Source organism: Schistocerca cancellata, chromosome 1, assembly GCF_023864275.1.
Source record: "Schistocerca cancellata isolate TAMUIC-IGC-003103 chromosome 1, iqSchCanc2.1, whole genome shotgun sequence".
NCBI lineage: Eukaryota > Metazoa > Arthropoda > Insecta > Orthoptera > Acrididae > Schistocerca > Schistocerca cancellata.
The window spans coordinates 1,017,277,199-1,017,302,454 of NC_064626.1; the positions used below are offsets into that span (position 1 = coordinate 1,017,277,199).

Here is a 25,256-nt window from a genome sequence, read left to right on the forward strand (position 1 = left end):
CACCTCTAACTGCCCCAAAGGATTTTGTCGCTTCGCTGTCTCTGCTTCACTGGCCGGGGCTGTATAAACACGCGCCGTACTTGAGTAGGGGGGTGTAACTACACATTGTTGTTGTGGTCTTCAGTCCTGAGACTGGTTTGATGCAGCTCTCCATGCTACTCTATCCTGTGCAAGCTTCTTCATCTCCCAGTACCTACTGCAACCTACATCCTTCTGAATCTGCTTAGTGTATTGATCTCTTGGTATCCCTCTACGATTTTTACCCTCCACGCTGCCCTCCAATGCTAAATTTGTGATCCCTCGATGCCTCAGAACATGTCCTACCAACCGATCCCTTCTTCTAGTCAAGTTGTGCCACAAACTTCTTTCTCCCCAATCCTATTCAATACCTCCTCATTAGTTACGTGATCTACCCACCTTATCTTCAGCATTCTTCTGTAGCACCACATTTCGAAAGCTTCTATTCTCTTCTTGTCCAAACTAGTTATCGTCCATGTCTCACTTCCATACATGGCTACACTCCATACAAATACTTTCAGAAACGACTTCCTGACTCCTAAATCCATACTCGATGTTAACAAATTTCTCTTCTTGAGAAACGCTTTCCTTGCCATTGCCAGTCTACATTTTATATCCTCTCTACTTCGACCATCATCGGTTATTTTACTCCCTAAATAGCAAAACTGCTAAATAGCAAAACTGCTGAGGGAATTAGATTAGGAAATGAGACACTTATGTCTCATTTCCTAATCTAATTCCCTCAGCATCACCCGACTTAATTCGACTACATTCCATTATCCTCGTTTTGCTTTTGTTGATGTTCATCTTATATCCTCCTTTCAAGACACTGTCCATTCCGTTCAACTGCTCTTCCAAGTCCTTTGCTGTCTCTGACAGAATTACAATGTCATCGGCGAACCTCAAAGTTTTAACTACACATTAAAGGTGAAAAAAGAACATATTAAGAATCTTACTGTCTTGGATTTCTTGACCCTAACGGCTGACATCTCTGCATATTAATATGTGGCAAGCTACTTCCGAATAGTTCCATGGTACAAGCTGTGATATGCCGAACCACACACCCCGCTTTAAAGCCAAGAATGAAAAATTTTTATTTGTTCTAAATAATTATTAATAAACTTGCAAACTGAAGTGTGCGACGCAAATTGAATGAAAAAACCAAGCACGCCTCGTCTTAGTCATCTATCGCAGTGACCAGGCGGGTGAAGCGCACACTATCGTTGAGAATTTCATAAAAACATGAGTGGCAGACGAAAAACAATGTATGCTCAATGAAAAATCTGCAGATCATGATCTTATAGTGCCGATTTCGAACGAAACTGTATCGCGTCGAATTAACGCTGTCGCAGGCCCTATCAAACAAGAACTAGTTTGACACCAACACAAGAAATTCGTCTTGCAATTATAAGCGTCGACTGATGTTACAGGACTAGCCATCTTACCCATAACAGAAATAAACCACCTCGTTGGAACTATCGTATCGTTATTTGTACAGTTGGGGCCAAGGCAATGACTGGATACAGCAGGGGCGGTATCACCAATAAAAAGTAAAGTTGTAAACTGTAGTTCCAGAAATTTAATCTGCACAGAAAAGCACTCACGATAAAGAAGATGCTTCTTGAGCCAGCAGTAAAAATAATCAGTTACGTTAAGTGACGCCCTCTTCAGCGATTGTTTTCAATACTATGTGAAGATCATGGGAGCAGACATAAAACACTACTGCTCCACACCGAGGTTAGATTGTTATCTCGGGTTAAGACCTTAACATGAGTAACCGAGCTACGAGATGAACTACTAGCTTTTATGACTGACGTTTCTTTTTAATTGAAAGACCGTTTGAGCGATGTGACTGTTATTCAGACTAATTTTGTTGGAAGATGTATCTGGAAAAATTATGCGAATTAAATCTGTCTTTACAAAGAAAACAGTTGTTTGTTGTTGTTGTCTTCAGTCCTGAGACTGGTTTGATGCAGCTCTCTATGCTACTCTATCCTGTGCAAGCTTCTTCATCTCCCAGTACTTACTGCAACCTACATCCTTCTGAATCTGCTTCGTGTATTCATCTCTTGGTCTCCCTCTACGATTTTTACCCTCCATGCTGCCCTCCAGTACTAAATTGGTGATCCCTTGATGCCTCAGAACATGTCCTACCAACCGATCCCTTCTTCTTGTCAAGTTGTGCCACAAACTCCTCTTCTCCCCAATTCTATTCAATACCTCCTCATTAGTTATGTGATCTACCCATCTAGTTTTCAGCATTCTTCTGTAGCACCACATTTCGAAAGCTTCTATTCTCTTCTTGTCCAAACTATTTATCGTCCATGTTTCACTTCCATACATGGCTACACTCCATACAAATATTTTCAGAAACGACTTCCTGACACTAGAATCTATACCCGATGTTAACACATTTCTTTTCTTCAGAAACGCTTTCCTTGCCATTGCCATCTACATTTTATATCCTCTCTACTTCGACCATCATCAGTTATTTTGCTCCCCAAATAGCAAAACTCCTTTACTATTTTAAGTGTCACATTTCGTGATCTAATTCCCTCAGCATCACCCGACTTCATTCGACTACATTCCATTATCCTCGTTTTACTTTTGTTGATGTTCATCTTATATCCTCCTTTCAAGACACTGTCCACTCCGTTCAACAGTTCTTCCAAGTCCTTTGCTGTCTGACAGAATTACAATGTCATCGGCGAACCTCAACGTTTTTATTTCTTCTCCATGGACTTTAATACCTACTCCGAAATTGTCTTTTGTTTCCTTTACTGCTTGCACAATATACAGATTGAATAACATCGGGGACAGGCTACAACCCTGTCTCACTCCCTTCTCAACCGCTGCTTCCCTTTCATGCCCCTCGACTGTTATAACTGCCATCTGGTTTCTGTACAAATTGTAAATGGCTTTTCGCTCCCTGTATTTTACCCCTGCCACGTTCTGAATTTGAAAGAGAGTATTCCATTCAACATTGTCAAAAGCTTTCTATAAGTCTACAGATACCAGAAATATAGGTTTGCCTTTCCTTAATCCAGCTTCTAAGATAAGTCGTAGGGTCAGTATTGCCTCACGTGTTCCAACATTTCTGCGGAATCCAAACTGATCTTCGCCGAGGTCGGCTTCTACCAGTTTTTCCATTCGTCTGTAAAGAATTCGTGTTAGTATTTTGCAGCTGTGGCTTATTAAACTGATAGTTCGGTAATTTAAACATCTGTCAACACCTGCTTTCTTTGGGATTGGAATTATTATATTCTTCTTGAAGTCTTAGGGTATTTCGCCTGTCTCATACATCTTGCTCACCAGATGGTAGAGTTTTGCCAGGACTGGCTCTCCCAAGGCTGTCAGTAGTTCTAATAGAATGTTGTCTACCCCCGGGGCCTTGTTTCGACTCAGGTCTTTCAGTGCTCTGTCAAACTCTTCACACAGTATCGTATCTCCCATTTCATCTTCATCTACATCCTCTTCCCTTTCCATAATATTGTCCTCAAGTACATCGCCCTTGTATAGACCCTCTATATACTCCTTCCACCGTTCTGCTTTCCCTTCTTTGCTTAGAACTGGGTTTCCATCTGAGCTCTTGATATTCATACAAGTGGCTCTCTTTTCTCCAAAGGTCTCTTTAATTTTCCTGTAGGCTGTATCTATCTTACCCCTTGTGAGATAAGCCTCTACATCCTTACATTTGTCCTCTAGCCATCCCTGCTTAGCCATTTTGCACTTCCTGTCGATCTCATTTTTGGGACGTTTGTATTCCTTTTTGCCTGCTTCATTTACTGCATTTTTATATTTTCTCCTTTCATCAATTAAATTCAATATTTCTTCTGTTACCCAAGGATTTCTACTAGCCCTCTTCATTTTACCTACTTGATCCTCCGCTGCCTTCACTACTTCATCCCTCAAAGCTACCCATTCTTCTTCTAATGTATTTCTTTCCCCCATTCCTGTCAATTGTTCCCTTATGCTCTCCCTGAAACTCTGTACAACCTCTGGTTTAGTCAGTTTATCCAGGTCCCATATCCTTAAATTCCCACCTTTTTGCAGTTTCTTCAGTTTTAATCTACAGTTCATAACCAATAGATTGTGGTCAGAGTCCACATCTGCCCCTGGAAATTTCTTACAATTTAAAACCTGGTTCCTAAATCTGTCTTCCCATTATATAATTTATCTGATACCTCCTAGTATCTCCGGGATTCTTCCATGTATACAACCTTCTTTAATGATTCTTGAACCAAGTGTTAGCTATGATTAAGTTGTGCTCTGGCCTCTCAATAGATACCCCTCCGTTGTGGTTGCACCTACGGTACGGCCATCTGTATCGCTGCTTCCTCTTTCATTTCTTAGCCCCAATCCATATTCACCTACTACGTTTCCTTCTCTCCCTTTTCCTACACTCGAATTCCAGTCACCCATGACTATTAAATTTTCGTCTCCCTGCACTATCTGAATAATTTCTTTTATCTCATCATACGTTTCATCAATTACTTCATCATCTGCAGAGCTAGTTGGCATATAAACCTGCACTACTGTAGTAGGCATGGGTTTCGTGTCTATCTTGGCCACAATAATGCGTTCACTATGCTGTTTGTAGTAGCTTACCCGCACTCCTATTTTTTTTATTCATTATTAAACCTACTCCTGCATTACCCCTATTTGATTTTGTATTTATAACCCTTATTCGCCTGATCAAAAGTCTCGTTCCTCCTGCCACCGAACTTCACTAATTCCAACTGTATCTACCTTCAACCTATCCATTTCCCTTTTTAAAATTTCTAACCTATCTGCCCGATTAAGGGATCTGACATTCCACGCTCCGATCCGTAGAACGCCAGTTTTCTTTCTCCTAATAACGACGTCCTCTTGAATAGTCCCCGCCCGGAGATCCGAATGGGGGACTATTTTACCTCCGGAATATTTTACCCCAGAGGACGCCATCATTTAACCATACAGTAAAGCTGCATACCCTCGGGAGAAATTACGGCTGTAATTTCCCCTTGCTTTCAGCCGTTCGCAGTACCAGCACAGCATGGCCGTTTTGGTTAGTGTTGCAAGGCCAGTTCAGTCAATCATCCAGACTGTTGCCCCTGCAACTACTGAAAAGGCTGCTGCCCGTCTGGCCTCTCAACAGATACCCATCCGTTGTGGCTGCACCTACGGTACGGCCATGTGTATCGCTGAGGCACGCAAGCCTCCCCACCAACGGCAAGTTCCATGGTTCATGGGGGGTAGGAAGAAAACAGTAATAGTTTTCAATATGCGTACTAATAACAAAATAACATCCTTAAAAATACATTTTTTGTATAGTTAGTGTTGGCAAGAGAGTAGTAGAAAGCTTGGTAACACTAACGTTTTCGCTGGTAAGACAGCAGAATTACCAAATTAAATATCTGAAGAATTGGTCTACTGTTCCCCAAGATATGCGCGCATTTTATGAGACCGATTTTCCTGAAGACCAGAACGGTGCAGAATCCTTTCCTACAGAATTTACAAACGCCAGAAAATATGTTAAACGAAACCTATGTATCCTTTATAGATACATCCGATTCAAGCACGGATCCATTATTCAAAACAAGGGCCCTTTATGATATTTTTGTGCAGGATTTGTGATTTGTGTGATGCCACACATGCTGTAACTTTTGCCACCCCGTTCATAACAACATACTTGTACGAAACTGAATTACATGCAGCAACAGAATCAAAATACCGTAATAGACTGGATGCTGAATCTGATATGCGCCTTCAGCACTATTAAGCCTGACAAACAGTGGTCAAAAATAATTAAAAACTTTCATACCTCCCATTAAATGGAAACAATTTTATCAATTTACAGTGGAAACCAATACAGGGCTACTTGCGTATTGTAAAATGCGGACACTATATAGTGGCTGTTTCAGCGGGGGGAGGGGGGGGGGGGGAGGGGGTGTTTTGAACTATGGTTGCAAAAGATGCAGGTAGAGGTCGGGCCTGAACTAACACTGCCAAGTGCCAACTGCATCAATCTATTGCGCTGTAACACTACCAGATGCTCTGTGTATTCCAGTTTGTTTGCTTTAGTTGTGGATTTCTTGTTTTTAGTTTTTCTAATCTTGAAATATGACCGTTATGTCAGTTCTGCTTTCGTGAAAGCACAGAAGGCGGATGTAGGATAGCAGTTCTTCGAGAGAGGGGCGAAGCGTATTTCCCCGCACTGCTCCTCTCACCCTCTTATTTGTTTATGGTCAAGGCCGACTGCAAGGATATTGTGTCCGCACTATATTACTGTGTGTCGCTTTGGATATTGTTTTAGAAGTCAGTAGTGTATAATGTATCTGTTTTTGCACGATTTTAATTGAATGATTATAAATAATGAATGAAAATATAACTAGGTTTTGTTTATTTTAGGGTTCCGTAAAATTAGTATCTCAAATGGGGTTCCGTCGCCAAACAAGTTTGAGAACCACTGGTGTAGGCAGCCAATACGCTAATTCATATAACAATACCATAGTGCCAAGTGGAATAAAATGCTGTTAATCTGGGCACAAATATAGAACGACAAGTGGAATAATTACAAGCTTTCTGCATTACAAACAGTCTATAAGAATTTTTATGCATTGCTGTGGCTTCGCAAGTGACTAATTTGAGGATCATCAGAAGGGCATCGCAAATAGTGGTTTCTGGTGATGTAGATTTAGATAAACATTACTACACACTACCAGTGGCAAGTCAATTTCCCACTGGACGAACACCGTTCCCTTTCTTACTTCTAGTAATCTGAATCGGTTTAGTTTCAAGTTATTTGCACATACGACCTTTAGGAAAAGGCTTGTATACAGTATCAGATTGATTGGCCGCATTGCAAGTGCATATTGAGAGCGAGGTCGCCGAACTCTTTCACTGCTGCTTTCAAGGCGAACTGCCTTCAGTGTGCAGTTTGCCCTACATTCACCGCCATTCAAACATTCAGGTTCTGAAGACATTCTAAGGTCTTACTATCTAAACTACTGTTAACTGTAGCGGACGAACATTGCATCACGCTGAAATGTCTTTCATTATGAATAAGAACAGCTTGAGAAAATGGATTACGCAGAGCACAAAGTTTTATTGCCTAATCCAATTAACACCGAATAACTAGTGTCTTGAAAGGAGGATATAAGATAAAGATCAACAAAAGCAAAACGATGATAATAAAATTTAGTCGAGTTAACTCTGGTGATACTGAGGGAATTAGATTAGGAAATGAGATAGTTATAGTAGTAAAGGAGTTTTGCTATTTGGGGAGCAAAATAACTGATGATGGTCGAAATAGAGAGGATATAAAATGTAGGCTGGCAATGGCAAGGAAAGCGTTTCTGAAGAAGAGAAATTTGTTAACATCGAGTATGGATTTAAATGTCAGGAAGTCGTTTCTGAGAGTATTTGTATGGAGTGTAGCCATGTATGGAAGTTAAACATGGACGGTAACTAGTTTAGACAAGAAGAGAATAGAAGCTTTCGAAATGTGGTGCTACAGAAGAATGCTGGAGATTAGATGGGTAGATCACATAACTAATGAGGAGGTATTGAATAGAATTGGGGAGAAGAGGAGTTTGTGGCACAACTTGACAAGAAGAAGGGTCCGGTTGGTAGGACATGTTCTGAGGCATCAAGGGATCACCAATTTAGTATTGGAGGGCAGCGTGGAGGGTAAAAATCGTAGACGGAGACCAAGAGATGAATACACTAACCGGATTCAGAAGGATGTAGGCTACAGTAGGTACTGGAAGATGAAGAAGCTTGCACAGGATAGAGTAGCAAGGAGAGCTGCATCAAACCAGTCTCAGGATTGAAGACCCCAACAACAATAACAACAACAAGTAGATTCAATGGCCTGCGTACTTGATCAGAAGCAAACTAACGAATGGAGTGACTAAACTGAAACCGCAACGGCAGTTCAGCGACGACAATAGAATTACACACAGAGCGCCATCCATTTAACAGCGAAAAACAATGCACTGCTGCAAGTAACGTCGCCTGGCTTTTTTGCCATATCCGAGGATTCCTCCGATTGCGTCATTCCACGTGATGCACTTTCGTCCGTGTTGAGCTCCACGCATTCCGTAGCGACCAGTCAATTTCATAATCTTGGTAGACCCAATGTGAGCATTCCGTTCCATGATCCTCTGATTAGGCGCTGCTGCTGTTGTTCTGTTTCGCAATGACACAGCAGAACGCCTCTCTACGAACAGTGCGGGAGTGAAATGCACTACCAGAGCCCAGGTTTTAATAAAACTTCTCGTACCTCACAGGCAGTGGTGGATCAATGTGCAGTGCTTCCTGCTGCTGTAGTTGGGAGTTGGTATTTTATAATTCATACGGAAATTAAGCGAAACAAGTGGCAAATATGGGTCTGAGATAGTCTCAAACAGTTTATATGGAAATATGTTCAAACGAAATGGTATCAGCTAAATGGCCAGGGAACTTTAAGTACAAACAGATAAACAGATGAGGAGCGAACATACCATTTGCCTTTTCCAATACTTCCTACAACTGGCCTGAAAACTGAATTAAATTCAGTCTTTGTCCAATGCAGGAACATTGCTGTAAGGCTGTGTCTACCAACTTTTCTTACACCGTTATCCTTAAGTGCAGTCAGATATTAGCGAGTATTCCTTCTCCCCCTCCCCCCCCTCCCCATCCCCCCCCCCCCCCCATGTTTGGGGTCTATAAACTTATAGAATGAAAAAGAATTTTCCGTGAAAACATTTTTGATATGATGAAGGGTGAATGACATTTATTTTATTACCCAACGAAATAATGAGCCAATGAGAATTGGTCTTGCTTATGTCTAATCACTTTTCTTTTTTTAATTTGAGTGGTTCTCAGTCCGTACATATATTAAATCATGGTCAAAAGCCCTTTAGTTCGTTGTCTATTTTCATTGCTATCATAGTAAAAAAAATGTTATATATGTGATGAATTCCACATTTCCTTCCGTACGTTGTAATCTGACAGTGTGTGGGAGCAGGGAGGTTAGAATAAAAAATCTATCCACAACGAGGGTTGAGACGTGTTACAAAACGTGCTTCTCTCTCTAGCGACACTTGCTTCACCTACATCCTGCGCTCCCATTTTAAAATCAACCGCGTTAAATGTGTGCATCATACTTTTTGTAAATCACTTGATTGCTGGATTCCTTACTTCTGAACTGGAAATGGTAAATTTCAGGCTCTCAACGCTTCGCGTCAGACCACTTTCATAAAAACAGTATTGTGTACAACACTATATTAGCCCTTACTGTTGTGTTGTGCTGTCAATTAGATCCATTTTCTGTTTCGGAGTGAGTAATGAAGCAATTTATGATGTATTGCTGGAACTATCTACCACCAAACAAGGCATTTTCAGGAGATATTTTGCGTTTGTTGTGCATATGTCTCACTTTTACCATCAAAATATGGTACACAGTTTGTATACACTATGTGAGGAGTCAGTAATCTCCACCGCAGAGTGTCGTTAATGGTATTTGAGAGAAAAGTAAATATTAACAAGTTATATAATCAATATTACAGTAGTAATAATCCTTTAAAAATAACTTAAGTTTCATGACAAACACAATCAGACCTTTCTAGTTTCCACCCCTCAGTAAATTTCAGTTTACTCTTCAGTGGGTAATACCCCTAGGGTTAGGAAATACTGATGTGAGGCATTCATGGTTTTTCTGGAACAGTCACAGAAAGGAACCAAAAATACCTCCAGTCCTCTGCTTCCGACTAAAGAAAAGTTTCCGTCCATCTACAATACGCCGGTTCTCAAACAGCGCCTAGTCTTACTACTCTAGGATAAGGGAGAGAGAGAAACCCTTCAGATGATACCGCAGCAGCTTATTTCGCTCTCGCACCTTTAAGCTTCCGCATGTCTGTATTAAGGGCTCTAAATGCCTTTGCAAATTCCGAACGCTTGCTTCTATTTACCGTAGCCATTACACGGTGTTACTATAAGTTCAGACCTGCGCGTGAATTCTAGTGGTGTTAGCACACCCGCATGAAGCAGCGAGTATAAAACTGAAGACTTCGGTTCCACCCAGACGAGGCTAGATTAATTGCAGCCCACCCACGGACATTTAAGCATTTTCCTCGCTCTCCTTCCGCTTATATTAGTGGAAGAAATCCTGATGCGTGACACTATGGGAAGCATACTCCGCTATGCAGTTCACAGTGGTTTGCACAATACGGATGTAGATGCACAAATTTCCGAACTGGATGTGTGTTTTAAGCATGCCTTATTTTAATAAGGCATTCTCCCAGCTACGCTCTGTACTACCACTCTTACTAAAACATTGCATTTTATGAATAGGGAAAACATTACTCATCGATTCATTCTCATGCAGCCTTCGTGCAGAGAGTTTTGTTTTTTTGTATTTTGTTTTTTTTTTTTCCCAGGAGCAGTGAGCAGTTTGACAAGACTGGCAAACTCAAATGACACTTTACAAATTATTCTGGAGAATACATATTCGATGGGAATTTTAGTCCCCAAGTGTATGCTCTATTGTTACTGCAAACACCGAAATTGCATAACCAGGATCTGTGCACTTCGTCTTGAAATGTCAGGTCGAAAACCATTTAAACTACTGGTCTATTTCATCGCTGTACAGCGAAAGTACGACAGGCGGCAAAGTTGAATTTCCCAAGAACAGTGCCCAACTTGAAAAATTAAATGAAGGTGTCGAAAGCGCGAGGTATCAATGGTAATCAATTTAAGTGACGTGTTTGAAATCTTAAGGAAAACTACAGACCTAATTATACTCTTGGCAAGTGTTGGCAGTTTATTCAACATATCTGAGCGATCTTTATGCCGAAGAGAAATAACAAGTTGCATACGTAAATTCGGAGCATTTAGTTTTAACGACGAATTTTCATTAAATGCTATCACTTGTTTGAGTACATTAGCGGGCCCGTATCTTTCTCAGCTGAAGATTAGCAACTTGTCTTCGCTGTTTGATACAGTTATCTCGTCCCCTTCAGTCAAGGTTGCTAGCTGAACTTTGCTTATTTACGAGACAAAGTCGCAAAAAAAAAAAAAAAAAAAAAATTTAGTTATCAGGCAATATTCTCTCCCTATTCACGGTTATTAACATTTAAAACCATCTTGATTTTATTATAGCATGTTCAGCCGTCTTTTAGGCTTAGGAATGTAGACAATTATGAGATAAGTAGTAGATACAGAGAATAAAAATTTCAAAAACTCTCGTACGTCAGTACATTTTTGAGCATATTAGAATCATTTAGCTGGTCGCTTTATGCTTCAGTAAGCGTGTTTCTTCTACTGACTGAAGAAAGCAAAGAGGCGATGGACACCAGTGCCTTCCAAGCCATCCACAGTTCAGTATAACTTAAACACTGCATGTGTCTTACTGTAGAATCACGTGGAAGGAGGTTGTAATTAATCTGTTTATTACCGATAAGCCAGTGTTTTTAGTATCGGGATAGACTTTGAATTGTCTTCAGTATTCATGAGGAGGCTAGAACTTTCAGTGGAATGTTCTTCAAACTATTGCGAAAATTCGGGATGTGTAAAGTATTAGGTCGGGAGCAGGATCCTGTTGGGCGTACTTTTTACATTTCACCCAGTGCAAACAAACCCTACACGATAATATCTCTACCAGCTGCCTAAAATGTGCTGTTTAAGAAGTAGGGTGCATCACCTCAGTTTTGAGGCATCGAACCTTGCCGTGGACGTGTACCATATAAACACGGCAACTCAGTTCCGCCCGTGCTAAACTGTGTTCCCCTGGGACCAGAAGCATCTTGCTATAGGTTAAGGACTTAAGGACGGCTATAATGGCCACTTCGTTTTAGTCTCAGATTACCGCAGCCAAGTGTTGAACTTTTAAAAATTTCAGAGTTTTCTTTGGCTGTCAGCGAGTTTCATGGCGGAAGTTGCGCGTGCTCCTTTGCAGTGAAATATTTTGTTTTCTTTACATCTGATATAAGACAGGTGACAAATTCATTTGCGTACATAGTGACCGCTAATTCTAGAATATTGGTAAAACATTTTTAGCCTTCGAAACTACATCCTGATGAATTGCCTAGATTATATAATTTCGTATTCAGAGAACATTTAACGTAATGGCGTCTAATCGGGCACAGTGGCTAGTAGTTTCATGGTGACCACTTTGAAGGAACATATACTTTGTGCAAGACAAAGGAATTGCTACGACATGTGTATTTCATAATACAACATACCAAATCATTTGAGTATTAACAATTTGATGAAAAGCTATGCTCTTATTATAGGTGTATGCAGATGCAATAAAATTTTTTAAGAAAATCATTACAACAATCATCGGGCTTCCGAGCTATCCAACACGCATTGCATGCTGTAAAAAGATGTCGTTTGCTACAGCAACCAAACTATTCACTGTCCCAAAAAAATCCTTCAAATAAGAATTCTTAGAAAAGAAACCGCGATGATACTATAGACAAGAAGATTTTTGGGAACATCAGACGTGTATTCGACCAACTCCTTAACCATAGTTTTGACGTGAAACTGATATTACGACATATTAGTAACTGATTTACGCCACTTGGCGATGCAGCCTGTTGAGCGGAATAATTCACCACAGTCATTCAACAAAAAGAGAAGAATATGGCATGTAAAGATTGTGAAAGAGTTTAGGAAGAGGCATCATACATAAACCTTACAAAACCAGATTCCGTTACATGTGAGTCCTATTTTTCCTTTTACTGGCTCTGGCCATTTTCCAATACCTACTGGGTAAAGTGACCATTTTCAATTCTTTCACATAAGATCTTTTCCCAGCTACAGGAGGAGGATATGTATAATAATACAATAGTTTTACAATAACACAATTTTTATAGTTTGTACAGATGTATTGCATATGCTTTAAAGTGACATGATGTTAGAGAAAAACAACTTTTTCCCCTGGATAGCCACTTTACACAGCTTTCCTCTATACTTGTGGGTTTTTACTTTTGTATCCTAGCGCCAGGTGATGACTTTGAATCCTACAGTTGCTCACCAGTTGGTGGCCGCCACTGGAATTGCGGGTGATTTATTGCACTGTGGCCCATATATCAGCTATTAAAATCGGCAATGATCGGAGACAATCCCTCTATTCAACAGGTGGTTGCCTGCGGCAGTCGACTCTTGCGGCAGCAGTTTCTCTTCGAGTCGACATATTTGAAGTATACCCTTGATACGGTGGCACATAAAAATTGCAGTGCCTGTACGACCTTTAAGATGGTGTATGCCACGCATCAGACACCCACGAAATTGCCGCCACCATATACTCTGACATCCAGCCTTGACAATGGCGCTTGCATATGTTCACCCGACCAGCGAATTTCTTGCATCAATCTCTAATCCATGTACCTTGCATCAATCTGACTACTCGTGGCAAGTGAGTGAGAGTCTACTGCAGCGTCCCTGGCGTATTTTCCTGCACCTACTCTCGCCTGCTACGAGTGGTCTTTTTTGTTGACACGTCGGCAGCAAAACTGCGCTTGTTGGAAGAGCTATCTGCTGTACCGTCTGGCATGCGAACGCAGAAAGTAAGGTTATGAGGGACCCCATCACTCTTACGAAATTATGAAATATGGTGACGGAATTAAGAAACTAGCAATGACAATAGAGTTTATTAATGACCAAAGCGAAATTCCAAACGGATGCTCTTGATAAAGGTCGTACGCCAAATTCTCCACACTACTAAGAAATGAAGGACATTTAAAAACATTAACACTAATTTACTTGGGAAAATATGTACATCCAAACAGCAAATAACACTTTAAAGGTACTCAGCAGCTTTTCATTTTTCTTTTGCGCTAAGGTTTCTTTCTAAGTGCCAAATAACACGGAAAATTATTTTATTTTCATGAAAAACATTTATCTGTTTACTTTCTTCTTCGTATACAGTATAGCCTTTTTCTTTGTCAAGGTATCGTAAATCCTCAAACATAGTTTTGTTTTCCAATATTTGGTCCCTTGTGGAAGCACACTTTTGGAAAAAAAATATGAGATCCTCATGCAACCTTTGCAATTAAGTAATGAAAACAAAATAAACTATGAAACAGATTATGAAGACACAAAAGCTATTATTATATCATGAAAGGGCGGCAATCCATAGGTTCCCTTTTTTCTTCAGTTCACCAAATGTGGATAAAGCCGAACAAACAATGAGAAAATAGTTCTTTGATGTGCTGCTAAATCAATTTTTCTTTATCATTCATTATCAACTTCCCTGTCCCAACGCTACGCATACATGCCTGAGCACATTATGCATTTGCTTCCATCTTTCTAGTTTTTTCTTTTTTACATTCTTTCTTTTAATAAGCTTGCTGACGGAGGAAGGAAGCAAGGAAGGAAGTAACCGCCTCGAACCCTTTAGTACTGGGCAGCATCTGTGCTCACCGTTTACGAATTCGACACTTCAGCCAACTTGTTCTATTTTGTAATGAACAAGGCATATCTTTGCAAATAACCAAGATGTTCAGAAACGATCTCTACGATCTACCACACGCTTTCTCATATTTCACGGTGACCCACGTAATGTTATTGGAACTATACACGTTAGTTCCGCAATGCTTCATCGATTCTCCATCAGTAGTATCGACACGGGAACTTTAAAACTTTTAAGTATTCGTGAAGCGTTGTCACTATATTTTCTAAGTAACAATCTGGCTCTTTACTTGCTCTCATTTTAAGTAGGTTTCGTATCTTATCACGTATCACATCTGATCTATACGAGATAACATCCTCTCGGATGTTGAGAAGAGTGCTCCTTCGGAGAGAGCGTCAACAGGATTTAACGCGGACAATTGCCAAGTGCATGTCTCACAGAACGTTAAACCAATGTTTACTTCGGTTTATAGTTACGTGAATTACAAATGCAACGATACGTGCCACAGTACTTCCAAGCAGCAATGTACGTTAATAAAAACTACACTCATAAAGGCAAATAAAGTCACTGAAAAGATTAACAGGATGGTAAGACGCTGATGAACTGCAACTACTTCTAGGGCAGACGCTTTTATCACTCAAGTGCGTCGTCTTTAATCAGTAGAGTACACAGCATTCACGCCTCAGAAATAACGTATTTATGGCCACGTATAGAAGCGAGCCACGAACACTAGCGCAGATGTGCTGAAAACTCTGCAGAGTGGAAACTGAAGCGCCTGACATACTGATGCAAAGTAAAGTTCTAATAATTAGGTTTAACGAGAGGATTTAAAGTTTCATTCTCAGAATGAAAAACAAACGAGTAACAAAATACGTATGACTGCGACGCATCAAAAACATTTTATCGCAAAGCTCGAACTGGACATTAATTACGTATGATGAGGAAGTGGTAGAGGCGTCGGTGGCCACGATTCTGAGGTCTGCTTGGATGATGACGCGAGCTAATCGGTTTCTGTGAAACTCATCGTTTTGCCGTAAACGTAGAGACGTCATTTCGTTACGACACTTTCATGTTTCCAAACTACGGCGAAGAGGATGCCGTTTCAAAAAACAAGACCATTATAAATGATTTCTTCCCATTCAGAGTTCTATATTTCCCAGTGCATTACATGTACAAATATATATCTTATTTATCTAACTTTATCCGATTACCATCATCAGGACCTCCCTTACATCGGACCGGGATTTCACACAATTCCTTTTTTACATCTTATTTACCTAAGAATTAACAGTTTTAATTTGACAAATAGTCTTAAAATGATTTGCGTATGTATACTGACAATATTGATAAATAATACTGACGATAAAAATTGCGAGAAAGCGACAAAATGTTTGAGTGAAACTTTCTGACAGATGAATACTGTGTGCCGTACCCGGACTCGAACCGGGACCTTTGCCTCCTGGAGGCAAGTGCTCTACAAACAGCTACCCAAGCACGACTGACGACTCGTCCTCACAGCTTTACCTTCGTCAGTACATCTAAATATATACTCTGCCAACCACCGTGAGGAGCATTGCACAGGTTATGTCTCTTTGTACTAGTTATTAGGGTTTCTTCACGTTCCATTCATTCATGTATGGACCAGCGCAGGATGAATGATTATTTGAATGCCTCTGAGCGTGCAGTAATTACTCTAATCATATCCTCACAATCCCTATGTGAGCGATACGTAGGAAGTTTTAGTATATTTTTAGAGTAATCATTTAAAGCAGAATCTTTAAATTTGGTTAGTAGACTTTCTCGGGATAGTTTACATTTACTTACAATCTTCCAGTTCAGTTCCTTCAGTACCTATGTGACACTCTCCCACCGATTAAACAAACCTGCGACAATTCGTGCTGCCCTTCTCTGGATACGTCCAATATCCCCGTAAGCCGTATCTGTCATGTGTTCCACACACTTGAGCAATATTCTAGAACTGGTCATATGAGTGATTTGTAAGCAATCTCCATTGTAGACTGATTAATTCCCCAGTATTCTACCAAGAAACTGGAGTCACCCACAACTGTGGCTACTTGCTCATTCTATTTCATATCCCTACAGACTGTTACACCCAGGTATTTGTATAAGCTGGCCGAGTCCAATAGTGACTCATTGATACTTCATCTCCTACCTGCAAACTTCACAGAAGTCTTCCTGGAAAACTAGCGAATGAACGAGATTCGCCAAAGGCTAATGTTTTTTGTGCCACGTCACAGACGAAGCTGTACGAGCCATTTTTCTTCTGTGAGAGTACTGTGATGGATACCTCTTATCTTGATCGTTGCAGCTGTTTTTGTTTCCACAACTGACTATTGATTCCGAGAATTTCATCTTCCAACAAGGAAGTTGGAGCATTCACGTTCGCCTGTACCGAAACGACAAACTTCAGCATTACTGGATTGGGCATAGTGGTGAAGATTATTTTGCGATGTTCTCTTGGCCCGCCGGCTAACCTGACTTTATCTAAATCTATACTCGGAAATTCACCTTACGGTGCGTGGCGGAGTGTACCCCACACAAATGTTAGTCATTGCCTTCATTGTTCAACTCGCAGATCGAACGAGTGGAAAAACTATTGTCTATATGCCTCTGTATGAGCCGTAATTTCTCTTATCTTGTTTTCGTGGTACTTGCGCGCAATGTATGTTGGAGGCAATAGAATCGTTCTGCAGTCAGCTTCAAATGCCGGTTCTCTAAATTTTCTCAAGAGTGTTACTCGAAAAGAATGTCTCCTTGCCTTCAGGTTTTCCCATTTGAGTCCCCGAAGCATTTTCGTAACGCCTGCGTGTTGTTCGAACCTACCAGTAAAAAAAGCAGCTCGCTTCTGAATAGCTTCGATGTCTTCCTTTAATCCGACCAGGTACGGATTCAAAACATTCGAGCAGTACTCAGGAGTAGGTCGCACTAGCCTAATATATGCTGCCCCCTTTGCAGATGAACCACACTTTCCTAGAATTCTCCCAATAAATCGATGTCAACCATTCGCCCGACCAACCACAATCCTCACATGTTCGCTCCATTTCATATCGCCTTGCAACGTTACACCCATATATACATAAACTACATGGCTGTGTCAAGAAAGACACAATTCTGTATCCGAACATTACACTTTTTTTTCGTACTCATCCACATTAACTTGCATTTTTTCTACCTTTAGAACTAGCCGCCATTCATCACACCAATAGAAATTTTGTCTAACTCATCTCGTACCCTCTTGCAGTCACTCAACTTTGACACTCTACCGTATACCACAGCATTATCAGCAAATAACCGTAGATTACTGCCCACCCTGTCTGCCAAATGATTTGTGTGTGTAGAGGACAACAGCGGTCCTATCACACTTTCCTGGGAAACTCCTGGTAATACCCTTGTCTCTAACTTATAAAGTCTTCGAGCAACTCACATATCTGTGAACCTGTTCCATATGCTCGTACTCGTACCTTCTTTGACACCCCTGCAATGGGGCGTCCTGTAAGAAGCTTTTCGGAAATATAGAAATATGGAATCTGCATGTTGCCCATCATACATAGTTCGCAGTACATCATGTGGTAAAAGGGCAAGCTGAGGTTTGCACGAGCGATGTTTTCTAAAACCATGCCGATTCGTGGACATAAGCTTCTCAGTCTCAAGAAAATTTATTATATTCGAACTAAGAATGTGTTCAAGGATTCTGCAGGAAACCAAAGTAAGGGGTATTTGTCTCTAATACTGCGGGTCCGTTGTTTTTACCCTACTTACACACGGGAGTCCTGCGCCTGTTTCCCGTCGCTTGGTACTTTGCGCTGGGCGAGAGATTCGCAATAAATACGAGCTTAGGTAAGGGGCCAATGCTGTAGAGCAGGCCTACTCTTTGTAAAAGTGAATTGGAATTCCATCTGGAGACGGTCGTGTATTTGCTTTCAAATTTTTCAGTTGTTTCTCTACGCCAGGGATGCTTATTACTATGTCGTCCATACGGAAATCTGTTCTGTGGTCAAACGACAGCATGTTTGTACGGTTCTCCTGTGCGAACGATTTCTTGGCCGTGAAATTTAAGACTTCGTCTTTTGTTTTGCTATCTTCAACTGCCTCACCACACTGGCCAACAAGTGATTGGATGGAAGCCTTAGACACACTTAGCAAAAGGTCTGGCAGGGAACCGGAGAAAATTCCGGTCCTATGTAAAAATGTAGGACATTGGTAGTAGTTGTATGCTTCGTGCACTGATCTTTTCACATACACATGAATGTCCAACACCCTTTGCGTTTCATTTGCGCATTCTCTTTCGAACCAAGAATCCAACAGCCTCTGCTTCCACACAGGTTTCTAGCTCTCGTCATTAAACCATGGGCAGTCTTTTCCATCCTTAATCTACTTACTAGGCACAATTCTCTAGACCACCATTTATAATTTTGTTTTAACTTTGCCCATAATTCCTCATGTCCATCTTACTGGAACTATGTGGTGTCAGTTCCCTAACAATCGCTTATCTGCTCTTTCTAGCAGAAACACTCCCCTAGCCTTTCACACTGATTTATTACTACTATATTTCCATTCCGTATGGGGTGCCGAACTAGCTGCCTAAGACAGTTCTCAGAAAATTTTATTCGAAAGTGCTTCGGATGATCTGTCTCTACCCCCAGCAACGAATCCATACACATTCCAGTCCATACTCTGTAGATTAAAGTCTCCTCCAACTAGTATTACACGAACTAGATATTTACGCGTCACTGGCCGCAGACTTTCTTTGATTTACTCTAGAACTGTAACAGCAGAATCGGATGGCCGTAAAAGCATCCAGCAATTAACTTTGTTTCATCTAGACCTGTTATACGCGACGAGGTAACTGTCACACGCAACTTCGACCTCAATAGAGGATGTTTTTGTGAACTGCGATGAACACCCCGTCCTATGGCTCTAATCTGGCTTTCTGATACACGCAGCATAACTCGCTAAAAATCTCAGAGCTTTCCACTTCAGGTCTCTGCCAGCTCTCGGTCCCGAGTACAATTTGAGCTCGAGAAATTTCCTGGAGCCCAGTAATTTGGGAACTTTGTTACGAATACTTCGACAATTTACTGATAAAATTTTGTCAGTCTAACTGTCTTTACTCTGAACGCTGTTTGACTTTCCTTGCTGCGCATCGACAGGCGATTGTTAATTTGAGTTCGTCCGTCAAACTACCGCCTAGTCTAAAAAATCCTCATATCCTCCCCTCCCCCCCCCCCTCAAGTACTCTTGCAACCCGAGTAGCTGCTTCCTTTGCGTGGTGAACGCTGAATAGCGTGTCGTGCAGTCAGTCAGAAGGGTACTTACAGAACATCTATAGAGTGCAAAATGCAAACTATACAACTGTGACAAAGAATGAATCATAGTAGGCTTGTATGTTTGAGGTGGTGTGGCTGTTAATGTAGCAAAACCAGGCCCCTTTTTTAATAATAGCAAATAAAAATAATTACAGCATGTGCACAGGGACACACGGCCATTTCTTCCCGCGTTCCTTACGCAGGAAAACATGCAGCGAATCTCTGCAACCGTTACGATAATTGTACTTTTAATATATGTGTGTACCAATTTTGCAAGCGGATAGATTATGGTAATACCCCAATAATCTCCACGGATTTGCGCACTTCATATTTTGAAATGTAATACTCTTGATCACAGTTATGTGGGGTAGTGAATTACCCGCAGTAAACTTGCTGCGCTGCAGAACTCTTTCACATGCCTGTAGCGCCCCTACAGGCGCGTACGTTCCAAGGAGAAAGTGGTTCAAGGAGTTTCGGTGAAACCTACAGCTTGTGTACGATTCTACAACAGACAGCCTCGAAGAAAGTGTCTGCGTTTCAGTACCATATATCAACACGAAAGTAAGAAAACAATATCTTGCTACAAAATATTTTTGCTCATCCACTTACGTGGAAGCTTTTACAAATCCGCTCTAATTAATTTCAGCTTTAATGATTAACAAGTCTGCTTCAGCATATTTTAAAATGTTTATTCTGTAAAAAGAGCCGTTTCAGATATTAGAGTTTTAGAACTGTTCGTCTTCCTTTAAGTAACACATTAAATAATTTATCATTCATCCAATTATAGGAAACGTTCACCTGACATATTTGACACGTCATTGGCCTTCATCTCCTAAAGATAGCAGGCACTGTAAGCGACAAACAAAGTCGATATGTGATAACGAGGAACTTTGTACTCGTGTGGACTTTCGTGATAACTAGCTAATTAAAAAACATTTAAACTCATGATCCATCTTTCTAGAAAACTCTTCATGCCTTTTCTAGATCTAGAGCGTCTCAAACACGAGTTAGAAAAATTGACAAATGTGTTTACACTGTTGACAGTACATTTTTTGTCGTCACACTCTTAGAAGGAAGAAAGGAAGGAAGACTAGGTTTTAACGTTCCGTCGACATCGAGCTCATTAGAGACGGGGCACAAGCTTGGACTGATCAAGGATATGGAAGGATATTGGCCGTGCTCTTTCAAAGGAACTATCCGGCATTTGCTTGGATCTATTTAGGGAAATCAAGGTAAACCTAAATCTGGATGGCCGGACGTGGATATGAATAGTCGTAGTCCTGGATGTTAGTCCAGTGTGTTAACCACTGCGTCATCTTGCTCGCTTTTTTTTTTTTTTTTTTTTTTTACGCTCTTTTACGTTGTCAATCGGCAAACCTTCCTTTGGTTTGCACTGTCCTGAAATCTTGCGCTGGAGAAATCAGTCGACTTGAAGCAAAGTGCTGAAATAAAATCCATTTTTCACATACAGATTTCATTGCTACGTTTACTAGACCGATGAAGCGGAGTTTCCGCATGGCGTGTTCCTTTATAACAAACCGCCTTGGAGCTGCAGTTATTTGTTCACTTTCATTAAAAATGACTTACGGGGTGTGCTGCAGTGCTGAATTTTTTTTGGTTTTACAGAAACGTTTATAGAGTTATGTCTTTTGTCGTCCTTTTTTCATAAAGTGAAATGCTGATGTGAGTTTTTTTCTTTCGCGTAACTTCATGACCCTGAACTTTCAGAAAAGATAAAATAAAACTGACTAAATTGAAAAACGTGCAACAATGTACATTCATGCATGAAAGCATGCAAAAGATATATCCTCGTAAAATCTGATGGCTCTTGCGAATAAAACCTGTTTAGTCCTATGCGTAAGCTCAAATTCACCTAAAGTTTCTATTTTCTTTTAAGTATAACACTAGTTTTGTGAAATCGGATGAATGTTTTGAAACATTCTGTATCATAGCAATCCAAACTGAATTAATGAATGCCGACTGCAAAAATCTATATGACGTATCTTGTGCAATTGTATGTTAGTTTTGATTTATAATTTACCTCCTTGGTATTTGGTTGCACGCCGCTTAAAACCCAGTTTGTAGTAGCCACACTGATAAATGGCGACGCATTTCAGCGTCGTTCAGTAATGCGACGCAGATGTAAACGGATGCACGGAGATAACTTCGGTTCCAGAGTCTATATTGTCCGACCAAGCACGGTGCGTGACTGGTGATACGACCAACGCCGTGCTTCGGAGGTGTGCTCAGGACAAACGGAAAATGTAACATTGTGCACAACCTTCTGCAGTCGCGAGGATTTGTCTCAAAACGTGAAGAAAATGTAGCAAAGCTGTCTAGAGCATATTGCGCATCATGTATTTCGAATTCGTGTACAGCTACTTCTAAACTCTGCGAATAATATGCCTATCGTTGATTGTTTTCCACATTAAGGTTTCTTCGTGTTCCTTTCACTGCTGGTGTGTGAGAATAACTGACTACATCCCTCTATATGAGTGATCAGGGCAATCTTCCCCCCTGTCTCACAAACTTCACGGGAATGTATAAAAGTATCTAATTTTCATACTGCCATCCATTTCTTTGAATGAACTAAAAAGATTTTGGCAAGATGTTCAGTCTGCGAATTTTCTGTCACTCTCGTTCGCTAAATAAGCCCACCCACTTTAGCAGAATTCCAGCGTGGTCTGTCGAACCGTTTCGTAAATGACATTTTGTAGGCTCACAGCAGTTTCGCAGTACACTACCGTCTGCAACTGAGTCTGAGATAACCCAGCCCCTTATCTCACCAAAATGTTACTCCCAGATGCTTCTACGAGTGCAGGCGGTACTAGTGTAATCAAAATTTTTGTAACAAAAGCCTTTTAGACCGCTTAATATATTTGATCGTAAGGGCCAGTCAAAGGAAAACAGTAAGTAAACCGTCTAACATTTCAAAAGGAATCGCCACTACAGTTAATACATTTATCCCAGTGTGAAACAAGACAGCTTTTTTAGTGCCTTCATGGAAAAATGTTTGCGGTTACTATACTTGTACCCAGGTGTGCACCTCTTCGTTCGAAGTGAATCGACGGCTACGCATGTCTTTCTTCGGGACTCCAAAAAGATGGAGATCGGAACTGTATGGAGGATGTGCATTACTCTGCAACAGAATGATGCCTCATCATTCCATCAACATTCCTCGGCGATTGGACTTGATTGTGCGCTTCAATTTCTGCAAAGCGCCCACATACCGTGAATTGTGACGCTGTGTTCCAGGAAGTCGAGAGGAGATGGCGTTCCTGTTGTGTGTACTCCGCTGCAGTAGTTTCGCTTGGAAATCCTTACACATTTTCCATATCGTCCCGATGTCTTTACGTACGGTATACATATTTCGGGAGTCAGAAAGACATTAGTGGCCGTCGATTTAATTGGGTACAATCCTGGTTCTTTAGGCAGATGCAAAACATTTTTCAATAAAGGTATTGACTGTCTGGTCTCACAAAGGGCTATATGTGTTAACAATTACGGCGATTACTTTTGAAATAGTGAGCAGTTCAGTTACTTTCCTCTCCTCCTCCCCCCCCCCCCCCCCAATCACTTGTTTTCGTTCGACTGCTCATTATATAACTACGTTTTGGCTACTGACACCTTCAGATCAATAATTTGGAACTTGTAGAAGTAAGCTCAACGTCAGTTTCAATGAAACCCACCCCTAACCCGGCGTAAATTTACTTCATTTGTTCACATGTCACCAGAAATTACTAAAACTGTGTGTCTCGTAATGAGCACAAATTTACATCTATTAACATTGTTTCCAGTCTTGTCAATAGGATGGTCCAGCAAGCTCTAGTTGGCGCGCACACGAAGGTACAAGACAACCTAAAAACAATGATAATCCAAAATTCACTTTTTTTTACCGGACACTGCTATTTACTTGCAAAACATGTTACGTTTGAAAGCCCACCTGTGCGTTACACTCCAGAAACAACGGGTTGTAAATTATCGACTATTAGCTCTCAAGGAAACTTTAGGCTTGACAAACATATAGGCATGAACTCTTCCAAGGACATTTAAAAGCGAAATGTTCCTACATTTATGTGAAGAGGGAAAGAACGGAACGGAAAATAGTTCAAGGACGTCCGACGGGTTGGTGTGGAAGCTCGCATCGTATCCCAGATATTATACACGAGACACATAATCGTACATAATAGTGTATTGTAAACGAAAATATTCGTTTCAACCACCACCGAATACTTGAGGCTTTTTTTTTTCCTTTGGAAAAACTCACCAGACAATACACACACAATCCGCAAACCCCATAATCGGGTTCAAATGTAAGACTATCAAACTCTCTTATCCTTACAACCACATATTAGAGTTGGTCGAGATATTAATAGCTACCGGGGATAAAGCTCGAAAGCAAAATAGAAATACAGCAGCAAGGGTAGGATATATTGTGAAACAACGTCTTGCTTGTAAAGAAACCTGTTTTTAATCTAGTGGAATTACGTAGTAAACGCTTTTCCAGTTTTTCCTTTGTTGCATAAATTGTGCTTGTTGTCTTTGCGATAGCTGAAGAACAAGTTGCATGCTAGCTTGTACACTGGTTGTTATTTTTACTTCACTATTTAAGTGGGAAATGGGAGCCGAGAGAGTGTCGAGAAAAAACGCTGAGTCTGGTAGTGAGTGACTCCTCTGTGAGTCTGTTGTGAGCGGCCGGCTACGCAGAGTGTAAACAGCTGCGTCGCCGCCGGTGGGGGGCGGTGGCGCAGTAACCCCTGCGTCACGATGACCTGCCGTCCTTGCCAGCAACGTCTAGTCGCTAAGCCACGCACGCTCGACGCGTGCCTCCTCGTACTCACGATCCCAACAAGGCCTCACTCGTGTACATAGCAAGTCCCTATGAGCGTTTACAGGTACGTTTCGCATTACTTCTAATCTCGTTAGTTCACAACTTTTCTAACGACGTTGGTAGACATGAACTGAATGCTGTGACAGGCTGACGTTACGTAACGTATGATAATGGTTCTCGTGTGGGTAGCCCAGTTTCTGTCGCCCCAATGCTCATTATCACAGTTGAGGCCTTCGAAGGAGCGGCGTCGTTAACTGCGAAGAATTTCTTTGTTCTTCCTTACAAACAGGACGCCCTCCAGGACTATCACTGTTCCAATTACCTGCGTGCTTCCCTAATAGACTCATCGGGAAAAAAGAAACCGTGGTCACGACAGTACCATGCCACTAGCCTTTATAATAGCAGTAATTCGGCGAAGAAGATAGTCAAGACTTTTCTTCACGTAGGTTGGTTCAAATGGCTCTGAGCACTATGGGACTTAACATCTATGGTCATCAGTCCCCTAGAACTTAGAACTACTTAAACCTAACTAACCTAAGGACATCACAAACATCCATGCCCGATGCAGGATTCGAACCTGCGACCGTAGCGGTGTGCGGTTCCAGACTGAAGCGCCTAGAACCGCTCGGCCATCACACGTAGGCCACATCAGCTGAAGTCGCTATGATTAGATCTCCTACGCTACCAAGTTTTAGATTTG

The 25,256-nt window shown here is 41.1% G+C and overlaps 1 protein-coding gene and 1 long non-coding RNA gene across 2 annotated transcripts in view; one reads left to right on the top strand and one right to left on the bottom strand.

Moving 5' to 3' along the window:
• LOC126089219 (catalase) overlaps window positions 1–25,256 on the bottom strand; it is a 67,047-nt gene that overhangs the window by 12,001 nt on the left and 29,790 nt on the right. The window lies entirely within an intron of this gene.
• The window catches only part of LOC126089235 (uncharacterized), a 38,010-nt gene continuing 37,083 nt past the window's right edge, over window positions 24,330–25,256 (top strand). Inside the window, exon 1 of the long non-coding RNA XR_007520573.1 lies at window positions 24,330–24,620. This is a non-coding gene — a long non-coding RNA (uncharacterized LOC126089235). The remainder of the gene's footprint in view (window positions 24,621–25,256) is intronic.